This window comes from Cyanistes caeruleus, chromosome 3, assembly GCF_971803275.1.
Source record: "Cyanistes caeruleus chromosome 3, bCyaCae1.hap1.1, whole genome shotgun sequence".
Classification (NCBI taxonomy): Eukaryota; Metazoa; Chordata; class Aves; order Passeriformes; family Paridae; genus Cyanistes; species Cyanistes caeruleus.
The window spans coordinates 18,035,411-18,047,483 of NC_141703.1; the positions used below are offsets into that span (position 1 = coordinate 18,035,411).

Below are 12,073 nucleotides of genomic sequence, written 5' to 3' on the forward strand. Positions count from 1 at the left end.
GGTTTATAATTTAATGACCTTTATGTCATTATCTTCTAAGTTCTGTCATTAAAATTCCTGAAGTACCAGAGGGAGAAAATATTAAGAGAAGAAATTCTAGCTGTGCATCAGCACATCCCAACCAGATTTGTGCTCCTTCTATTATTCTTGTTTAATGAAGGTTGATGAAATGTGGCCTGGTTGTATACATGTGAAAACTGCATCTCATTAGTTGATAAATCTTATAAATGTGTCAAAGACTGTTACTTGTATTAATGTGCTAAGGAAAGGCTTCTATAATCATTACAAGATAATGAAGACATTGTGATCTTAGTTAAATCTATTTTAGGAAGAGGTAATGAACCAAAATTCATCTAAACTAAAAAATTTGAAAGCTATGTGTCGTGAGAGTTTGAAAAATGTAATGTCTTACAAGCAATGCCCAGACAATGTAACACAATGAATTTTGCATAGTATTTAGGTGCCAAGAAAAGACAGAGCATTCTATTTCAAAATGAAAAATATCAAATTACAGATTTCTGTAAATTCTAGAGCAATGAGAATAGTAACAAGATAAATAAGAGGAAAGGCTTGAAATGGGAAGAAATTAATCTCTTAAAACTTTATGATACAATGATTTGCATGTACTCTTTCTGGTTTTACCAGCATTTTTGTTGGAAAAGTGTAAGGAATTCTGTGAAGATGTTACATAACCTGTACAGCACTTTTTCATCTAGAAAGGCTTGCTGCAATACTGACTTGAAGAACATGCCTACAGGGAAGTCAGAGCAGCACCCTAGAATTCTTCTTTTTAAACTCAGATTTGGGGCCTCCATTGTAACCATGGGAGATGCTCTGGCAGAAGTACTGCCTCGCTTGGAACAACCTCACACGACAAGATGTAACCTTCTTTTGGCCACTTTCACATCCCACTGTTTCCAGAAACAATGTTCAAGGTCCCTTTGAGAGCAGTAAAAAGTCCTTTGGAAGCAGTAGGGCTGCCCACCTCAAGGCTGGATTGATGGCCAGGGAGAGGCAGCAGCCCTGTGCATTATCACTGCTCAGCATTGTGAGTGTGATCATCATAGTAACCATCACTACCCCATCTTCACTGCAGCTGCACCCATCCTTTGTAATGGCATGAAAAGATGTCAAAATGGCAGTCTTTCTTCTAAGTCAACAAAGTGGTCAGAGGTACCCTTGGACCACACAGCCCCTGAAACTCCTCGACACAATGATAGTGAAATTATGTAGTGCAGTCTGTATCCTGTTAACAAACCACAGGGCTGGAACTACACTGATGCATCCAAAATTATTTATTTCCAAGCAAGCAGCTCTGTGTGGTAGGACAAACTGTTCTGAGGATCATCTCAGATAACTCAGACCTTGGCACACAGCACCAACAGTTGCCATCTCCTACTGCTGCCCTATAAATATGCTGTCACACTGCTGCCTTTTCCTCCTCTCACACTCACGCTTGCAAGTAGACATGCTGCCTCTCTATGCTTTCTCCTGACCAATCCTCAGGGCTGGCTCACCCATACAGCTTCTGAAACAGGGAGAGTACATGACATCAGCTCAGAGTAACTACAGCTGGAAGGAAATGTGTTACCTTACCTGAGGATTAATGCAGTACTGCAAAGACTGTATGGAAACTGTCATAATTTTAGGTGGTGACAGCATAACCTCCATATTCTTCAAAGTAAGAACAGGCCTTAAGTGTTCTGAAAAAGGATAAAATCTAGAAATATGGTTGCATTCATTCATGAAAATATCTGCTGAAAACCTAACACCATTAAATCAATAGTATTAAAATAAGCCTTAGTAATTCTGTACAAGCTAAGCCAGCCAAAAAGATTCTGAGAGGATTTTCACTGTTTGTACTCTCATAAATTGTTCGTTCCTAGGAATAATGTTCTAAATACAGAAAAAAAAAAAAAAAAAAGTCTTGAAGAAAGAGTTTTATAATGCCCCCTAAACCTGTAAAATAACAATGCAAGTGCAGAAGCTTTTCTTCATTTTTTAAAGTGTATCACAGAATGCTGATGTGTAGACTGGAATTATGTTCTCAGGAATAAATCTCTGGAACTACCTCTGGATCTATCTACTTATGTCATATTGCATTCATTACAGCAGCATTTGAGCACTTTCCAACTACTTACTGTACAAATAATAATCTCTGTCTCCTTTCCACAACAGGGCAGTGCTCATATTCATTGTCAGTTTGTGTATCTGGTGTTTGTAAAGCGTGTATGGCAGCTTGATGCTGTTTCTGTGTACAATTTACAATAAGTATAATAAGAAATAACAGAAGTGAAGCAATTGGTTTGTTTGGGTAAGACTGTGTATACATTCAAGCCTGGGAAATTGAATGGGCAAGTATTGCATTTGCTTTTCAAAGCAAGTATTATTTATCACACAAGCATGTCTCTCATTTTGTAGAGGCAGATTATCATCTCTACTGCTGGAGATTTCTTGTCACACTGGTTCAATCCCATGAGCATGTCCTTTCTTCTAAGATAAACCCTCCATGAAATACTGGTAGTGAGATTTTGATTTCCACAGTCATTTAATAAAAAGTACTTCATTATTCATTCTATACGACTCTCTCTGGAAACAGCAAGCTCTCTTTTAACAGGGAGATGCTTCAGCAGTAAATCATAGGATACCAAACAGGGAAGATAAAACTTGTGAAGAACTTTTTAATTAAGAGAATGGATGAACAATTCATAATTAATTATTTGGGAATTAATGCCACCTCAATTTATCATCAAATGTTTGCAAAGGCCATACATGCACTTGTATGCCTTTTACAGCCTTTACAGTCTTTAGGGTCACTACTGAATGCTGGCCCAATCCAATACAGTATGACAGATGTAGTGAGGTCATGAGTTCTTTGTTGACTGCTCTACAGAAATTGCATGAAGGATAATGTCAGTAATAATTTAAATGCTCAGTTCTTTATGCATAAAAGGACCGGGAAATTAAAACTTTGTGCCTATTTATTATTTCAGTGTGACTGGCTGTAAATTGTTATGCAATGATTTGTGGAATCTCTGTAGGTACAATTTGAAAATAGTTTGATATTATTAATTCCCTGTGTTTAATTCATGAAGACTACAATTTCACTTCACATACAGAGTTTTCCTTCCCCCATCATTGGTTGTTTTATCTCTTCATTTTTATTTTGTTCTGAAATTCTCAAGGATGGTGATTCAGGGCTAATAGCTGGGCAGGAATGCCATCTTTCTGCCAGCGTGTGTCACATAACCTGTTATGGTGACATTGGGCAGCTATTCACTGCTAACTTTGTCACTCATAAAACCATACATGCAACATTACTGAGGTCCTTCCTCTACCAGATGTGCACTATTGCAGACTTCTGGCCATGTGGTGGGACTGTGCACAAGCATCAGCTTCTCACACGTCTCAGACCACAGCAAGGAGATCCTAGGTATGTCAGCTGCAAGGAATACATTTCATACTCAAGATGGAAGAGCCCATTCAATCTTTAGAAGGGAAAATGTTAGGGAAGAGGCTATGAGCTCCCAGAGCAATTCATCCAGTCCAGCTCAGGCTCTTTCTATCTCCAGGCTAACCACATAAAAGGAGTCAGCATGAAAACCACAGAATGGCTGAACTCTTCCACTTCTCTTCTTAAAGAGAGAAGTAGCCAAGCAGGAAGTTATTGAGTGGGGATGTGGATAATCTAAGAAGGCAAATAAAAGTTTTAATTGACGCAGAAGGTTTTGGTCTAAATATAGAAAGAGAGATGAGTCTGGGAGGGGAGGCAGAAAGATAGTTACATGCCAGAACAGCGACCCTGAGGGAAAAGAGATACCATTGCTGCAGAAAGAAGATTCTGGGCATTCCAAGCCCAAGGAGAGTTCCAAAGGAGAAAATTGGAGTATGTGTGTATATACGGAGACATTCTGGTTCTGATTTCTCGTGCAAGGTAACAAAGTGTTACCATTTTCTAGACCACTTGCTACTTGCATATCCACACAGCCAGAGCTTTGAGAAACAGTGAGGAACAGTGTGTGAGGGATCATCATTGTTCCTGGCTAGTTCAAGCTTCTAGACATTTAAGACCTGTTTCTGAGAAAGATGCCAAGGTTTCATAGACAAAGCTTATCAGAGACCAAGGAAACAATACCAGAATTACCCAAGTGGTAGAAAACTTTAAAGAACAGAGAATCAACAGAAGCCATCCAGTGTGGTGTATATCCAGCTTCTTTAAAAGTTCACATTTTTCCATCCTTCAAGGATCCTCAGAATGTCTCAGTCAAATGCAACCTAGATAATGAGAACCAGAAGCAGCAATCAATGAATTCTCAAATGACAATACATTTGCTTCTAGTGTTATAAAACCAGCTTCTGTATAAAGGCATTTAATTTAGATATGTCAAAATATTTTGAGAGTTTCCCATAGTATTCTATACCAGTATTTGCCGTACCTGAGGTTTCTCATGCAACTTTTATTCAGATCAAGAAGAGAAAGATTAAGTTAAGCCTTCAGGATTTCTGGGAATTTATGCCTCACAAATCAACAAGATCTACATGCTACATGTAGGCCACTCCTTTGGGCTTGCATATAGGTAGAATCTCCTGGAAAAGCTCTTTTTTTCTGATTTGGGGATTTTTGGTGGAGGAAATCTGAGGGATACATCCATTTTTCTGGAGTTTCTGTACTGCTGTAAATACAAAAGTTCCTGGGCTTTGTTGTCTTTGCATAACCTAACTCCAGAGCACTGGCTTAGCCAACTCTAGAACTGGATAGGCTGCTGGAGATCTGCTGTAGAGCAAATCCTGTATGTCCAAGCTGCCTTGATGTTCCTATACACAAAAAAATCAGCACTATCCCCAGAAACAGTAGATACAGCCTGAGTAGACCTCAATAGCAGAGATCTTCCTGCACATTTACCATGAGGTGCATAAACAATACTGACATTTCCAACACTCAGATTTCACCTCTCCTGCCCAAAAGCAGAAATCAGCTTCCCATAGAGCACCAATGGTTAGATCTCATGGCTAAGAGCTAAGAATATACTGAAGGCAAGATTGATGTGACTCACCTCCCTCAGTCCTCACGTAAGTTTTTTTAAGAAAATTTGTTTCCCTTCTTATGTCCTCATTCTTAGGGAGACCTTCACTGTGGTGGGTCCTCAGGTACTTGTGCATAAGGACAAACTACACTGAAAGAGCAATAGTAAATATTTCCATACAAACAATGACCCAGGATAGCATTCTCACTCAACATAATGGAGGTAATTATACAGAGGAGCTGGGTCCAATTCATGACTAGAAAAATGAAGAAAAACAAACTGATGATGTTCAAAATACTTAATATTTTTTTCCATTAGTCATTCCTACTGCAACAGACATGCTATTTGTTCCCTTAAATATTTTTTTTCTCTCTGTTGGCCAAAATATTTGTGTCTGGAGCACTGCAGTATCCCTGGCTAAGTGACTAGAATAGTTTGCCAAATAATGTCTGTGGACAAAAAAGCTGGGATGAAAAACAAAATGTTGATGCTGGCCTATAAACAGGAGTCAGGTTTTTAAGGTCAGCGAGAGGTAAGTGGTTTGTTTGTTCTCATGGGAGTAAGTATTAAGACTCTGAGGCTTAGAAGGGAATTAAGACCAGGTGTTTCATTTTCTAAGGAAGTGATGTACTCAGCAAGCTATTCAGTAATCAGAGGGGGCACATTCATTTCACCACCACCTAAAAAAAAGAAAGATGTGTTGTTTTTTGAAAGAACAGCTGCAGATAAAGATCCCTCCATGCAGCAGTTTCTTCACTTTGTTCTCACCTACCTTTAAATACACAGCAGAGGTACCTAAGCTTGTATCTATGTTTGGTTGAAGGTCATTGGAGGCAGCCAGAAAGCTCAGTTCAGAGGCTAGATATGATCTTTTTCTCCTAGAGATGCAGGACTCTGGTGACTGTAAAAGAAGCACAGGCACTACAACTGCAAGGTTAAAGTTGATAGAATAAACACAGGTAGGAGTACAAAGGTTTTTCAGGTAACTCCCTGGGACATCCAAATGCCTTCCTGGCTTGAACAGAAAAACACAGACATAGCTTTCAGCTTTGGATCCCATCTTGTGAATTAAGGACTTAAAAGTCATGTACCTGTCTTCTACTACATCTGTCTTTTTTTCTCCTCTCCTCCCTGTTAGTCAGCTCCTCAGTCAGCTTCAAGTTTCACAGATTTAATGAGGATATAGATAACACCTCGTGAAAGAGCTCCTGTAGCAGGGAGATTGGTCAGCATGCTGTGGTCTGCCTCAGAATCTCAGTACAGCTTTTGTAAAATTACTGTCACCCACTGTACCGAGCACAGCCATTTACAATTGTGGAAATTCAAAGGGTCATGGAAACACTGTCAGGGAGGCAGTCTTCAATAACAAGTCATGGTGAGAGCGAGTCACAAACAAGCAGCCATCGTTAAGAGCTGTCGACACAACAGGTAGGTACAAGAAATAACAGAAGAAAAAAAGAAAAGAGGAAAGGTGGAGGGTAATGCTAAGAAATCAAGCATTTACAAGACCTGACAAAGTATGTAACTGAGAGATTTTAATTGGATTCAAGGTGTTATTCAGCTCTTCTGTGACTAACCTCTGTTCAATCAAAGGCTGATTTTTAGGGTTATGAAGAAGTTAATACTTGCACAGTAATGGACAATTGATCCTGAGCCACAGGACTTGTACAAACACTTTCCATACATAGATGCTTATTCATTTTGGTGGCATTTGCTTACCCAAACCTTTCAGACAGTTCATGATATTTCAAAAACCAATAAAGACATTCAGTGCACAAATAAAAAACAATTAAAAATCTATAAATTATTTTAAGAAGCCAGTTGTATCCCTAATATTCCATGTTAATCAAAGCAGAGAGGAAAACAAACAAACAAAACAAAAAAAGAACCAAAAAACCCAAACAAAAAAAAAAAAAACCACAACAAAAAAACCCTGACCAATGATGTATTAAAATCCTGAATGTAGTATAGTCATTATTGGTTACAGGTAATTTGAAAATTCTTACAACAGTAACGGACAACTGAGTGGACTAAATGTTAGTCCAGGGAATTAACCTGTATGAGTTTTGTGGACTAGATCCTAGTAATTAGGGGAGGTGGTATTTCAGAATGTGTGCATCCTATATGCATTCGGGAACCTTTTTAGAGTTTGCAATGTTACAAAAACTGAAGGAGAAGGGGAATAATGAAGATAGGTACAGTTCAGTTCAAGTCAGCACTCTTTCTTGGAGCTGCATTCCAGCAGGAGAAGCTGATATCAGACACTTTGTATGCAGTAGCACTTAAGCCAGGAGAATTGCTGAAGGGGTGGAAGCTAGAGAGAACAGGATTTACCAGGAGATCAAGTCCCATCCCTCACTGCCGTGGTCACAGCCATTTGGCCACACAAGTCTTACCTGATCCAAGGCAGAGTCTCCCTGGGGGCAAAGGAATCAAAACCTGGCCACATCTTCTGATGTCTTTACAGTCTTCAGTTTTACCATGGCTTCTTGACATATTACCTGCTGACTGCCTGAATGTAAAAACATATTTGTCATTATTAATGTTTTCTCAGCTAAAAATAATAATGACAAATGTGAAACAATTACATTTTTTTCATATAAAACAAACAGTATTATGCTATCTGTATTTCCTAATAAAAATTGCTAAATGCTCTTGTTGTGTAATAATGTCAAAATAACAATGACACATGAAATAAATCCAATTACTAAAGACTAAGAGAATAAAATTCTAAGAAAGAAGAAAAAGTATGATTATAACATTTTATTGTGTGTACATACTGACTACAATTACCACATAAAATTCTTATCTAAATCATCATAAGCTGCTGTGCCACATGTTCCAGTGTTAAGTGCCCAGGAACAGAAATTTAAGAGTTAGATGAATATTCAGTTTTCTTTTGCTTTTTGGACTCTGGAAATCTGCATGTTTCAAGATTCTTTTGTTAGCTTTCAAGAAAAAGGTAGATTTCGTGTTATCTGAAAGGTGGGAAGAGATAGCATATTTTAGCAAGCCAGAGGTACACGAGGCAAGTGGGGCTATTTGGTAGATCTTTGACTCCTCCAAAGAACCATTTCAGACTCCCCTGTGTCGCTGTTTCAGACATAAGGCTCTGCTTTACCATTTACAATGCTGCCATCTTTTGACGTCCATGGGCATTTATCTCATGATCCGTGGTAGTATTTTCCTTCAGCAACTTTTTGCACTTATATTTGCACTTGTATTTTTCTCGATGGGATTTATCTGACTAAACATACACACCTGCAATAACAGCACCATGTGAGAATTGCCTCAGGCTTCCTTGAAAATCACTGGAAGACAAAAGCACTTCTGGGGTGTGATTCACTTCTACTCAAAGTAGATAACCAATATATATCAGATGAACAGCACTGAAAATGCATTACTGTGCTTTGCCCGTGGCTATAATGGTATCTGAAGAGCGACTAGCTCAGGTGTAGAGATCACTAGATCACTGTCAGACTGTAAGTGAGCACAGAAAGACAGCAAAAGGAGAATTGCCCCTCTCCCAGTGGGGGAAGTTTTTAGAGGTGATCCTGATATTTAATTCATTAACATGTATCCATTTAAAAATGAGGCCACAGGAGCTACAGAAGAGAGATATGAGCTACATTTGACTTTGAATAAAAGTATTGGCATTTGGTCTAGAAGTCTGTCTCCATATTTGGCAGTAAAATTGTCTTAAAGATATTTTACCTCTATTTTACCTCTCCCCAGCTCTGCTTCTGGTAGCCTGTCCCTCAGAAAGCCAGAGGTAAGAGAAGTCTCACAGGTAGTTTCCCACACACAAACACAGCCACAGACCTTCCTCCTCCCCCACCCCCTCAAAAGGGGTATCTTTTGCCGTAAATTTTATGAATTGTAAATTCACATTATACAGGAGCTAGACCTAAGAAGGATTTGCTTTTAATCCAAACAAAGAATTTTTATAATGATTGAAAATCTGCTACAAATAATGTAAAATATTATTTTGTCTTAGTAAAGAACAAATGGAGTCAATAATTGCAACAACTTGGACAGTCTGCAGTTCTAAACGTGACTTATTTTGAATTATATTTAACTCACTTCAGTAACACAATCTTTGCTAAAATAATGCTGATGTCTAAATACAAATTTGCACAAGTTGTGCAGAACCACACACTTGGGTGTCACAGATGTATGATTCTTGAACAGCAAGAGAACAACAAGAAAAATAGGTTACTGCCTACTTTCCAACTTCCAGTCATTGCTACTGTGTGCTAGAAACTACCTCCCCTTCAGATCTGATGCCCAGAATGCTTTTTCAGCTTATGTAAGTGTACTGCAGATTTAAACTTTCTACACCTTTTTTTTTTCACAAGCCTCCAATCATTGAACTCACAGCTTCTTAAAGAATTAGTTAATGAAACTAATTGGCTAATTAATGAATCTGAGTAGCTGACAAATGTTCTCTAAGACTTGACAATTGCAAATGCTGTTTCTTATGAAGAGATTTCCGTACTCTAATAGGTAGTCTCGTCCAACATTTTGTTTTCTTGCCAGGAAACATTTCCCAGCAAAGAGTGTCCTTATTTTTAGCCTATTGGAGCAACACTGAAAGCTGCAAGGAACAGAGTCATGGAAGAAAGTAGTTCAAGGGGGACATGCTGCACTGTGGGGCAGCATTGACAAAACTGATCAATAAAACCAAGGCTCCCCTGGGATGCTTCTGGCCCTCAGCCTGTGAGCAATCTCATGCTGGAATCAATAGGGGCTACGCTTTCATCACAAAATCATTCATTTTGAGAATGAAATTGAAGGGGTATTCACTTCATTCTAGACTCAGTTTATATTTTTTATGTTTCATGGGTGTAGAAAAAATGTATTTACCAATCAAAAATAAATCTGAGACCTTCTCTACTGTTGGGTTGTGGGAGGTACCACATAAGGGGGCTTCCCTTAAAAGCAAACCTTGCCAGGGTGCTTCTTCTCCTCTGATAAGATAGACTTTAAACCCATTAAATATCTACATGGTCTTCCAAGGAAAACACAGCTTACACAGCAGCAGATATCTTGTGAAGTGAAAGATTCAGAAGTGATCTAGGAAAAGTGATCAGGTAAAACACAGAGGAAGAAATTAGTTTTCAGCAAACAAGAAGTACTTATTTCATTGTTTAAAAAATGCATATAATCAGAGGTTTATTTAATGTGATATTTCTGTAGATCCTATAATTTTTTCTGTGCTTCCAGAAAATAACTGTGCAAGTGCAAATATGCATAAGTAAGGCAGATATAAGGAAATAAGCAAGAAGCAGTGAACCAGAAGAATGTACATTTTATAAGTAAGACTACCCAAAAAAGTAGTCTTTCAAACTGAAATTTTACAAAACTACAAAACATTACAATACTGATTGCATTTTCAAAATCTACCTAGCACCATAAGACATTACTTGAAGTCTTTGCCTGAGACTGGTAAGTTTAACAAAATCAGCACATATGCTATACCTTTGTGCAGGTTTCCCTGATGCCTTTCTCCCATACAAGGTGCAGCAGTTCAGCAATAATGCATGCCTTGATTTTAATATATATGCAACATAATCACCTATCAACATAATTTACTCCAAGAAAAGATCTGCACAGTCCATCACCACCTTTTCTGAGAGTGGCCCCTGTCAGTGTCTTCAAGAACGAACAGGGCAAGCATAGAGAAGCTCTTTCTTACTGCACCAGGACTTCTTAAGCCAGAACTGTATCTTGATGACTAATATTTGACTGATCCCTTTTTTAACCTACTGACTCTCCAAGATAACCTTGATGTGCTGCTGTCCACAGCCTTCAGCCATCAGCGTACCATGTGTAAAAGCAGATACCAATGACCACAGATCAGAGCAAGAAAAGCTGAGAGTCTCTGACTGCATTGGGTGCCCATCAGACAAGGCAGGCTGGTAATTGTATAAAATACTCCTTTCTTGGAGTCTCTTGGTGGTCTCTATGAGTTTTTTGGCCATCACACAGGGAAATCACAAAACACTTGGGATAAAGGGGCTGAACAGGACCACAATTAAAATCCACTGAGTATCGAGACTTCTCAGCTGTGCACAGATGCCCGACTCCCGTAGGAAACTACACACTGACACAGTAGCTGGAAGAAAAGAATACATCGATGATAGAGAAGCCACTAGGATTTTAGAAGTGGTGACTTAGTGCTCTTAATATGCTGAAAATATGTTTACATCCTACCATTTTTACCACTTTTAAAGAAGATTTTGTGAACTATTAAATGTGACACCCATACCAGGCAAAATAGACATTATTTTTTAAAATAACTTCAGTAGCTATGTGGGAAATAAATGTAACAATCTATATGAATGAGACTCTATATGAAATTTTATTTCACAATGGGCTTTTTTAATTATTTTTTTTTAATTTTTTAATTAAAGCAGGTAACAAAGGGAAGTTGTCTCAATATGATCTGCTGAAATTTTCAGCAGGCAAGCAGCTAGAGCAGTAAGCACACCAGGAAAGCTGAAGAACAGGAATAATGGGTAGATTTCTTGTACCAGAAGTATTAATTAAAAGCAGAGAAGAGAAATAGCCTTAGTAGAAGAAGCCCTATGGGATCCATTATTGACAGGATCAGTAGTATAGACCATACTTATGTGTTACAAACCATCCATTGCTGCCCAGAGAAAGGCACAGACAATGCAGTGGCACGGTCTGTTGATACTGGGCTATTTAGTATGGTACAGCTGAGGGGTTTATTGACCATGAAGAAACACACAACAACATTATGGCACCAGGTAATAGCTGGCAAATTTAATACAGAAAGTGTAAAATGCTACACAGGGGAAAATGCAATCCCTGCTCTGCCAGCTGTGACAGGTCCCCAAGGGGTTGCTCATTCACAGTCCCATGAAAATACTGGCTCAGTACTGAACCTGAACAGAAAATTAAGATATTAATTATGGAAAAAATAATAACCAAAGGGTAAAGTATAGAAGTACCACACCACCACTGCCACAGCACATTTTGAGTAACGCTTCAGCTTGGCGAGCACTGTGGGTGTTCTGGGA

The 12,073-nt window shown here is 38.5% G+C and overlaps 1 long non-coding RNA gene across 1 annotated transcript; it reads right to left on the bottom strand.

Annotated features, from left to right (window-relative positions):
• Window positions 1–1,277: 1,277 nt before the first annotated feature.
• On the bottom strand, window positions 1,278–5,951 carry LOC111922829 (uncharacterized). Its single transcript, XR_002860746.2, has 3 exons — window positions 5,797–5,951; window positions 5,055–5,174; window positions 1,278–4,275 (listed from the first exon to the last, which is right to left on the bottom strand). It is a non-coding gene; the product is annotated as an uncharacterized LOC111922829 (long non-coding RNA).
• Between the last annotated feature and the right edge of the window lie 6,122 nt (window positions 5,952–12,073).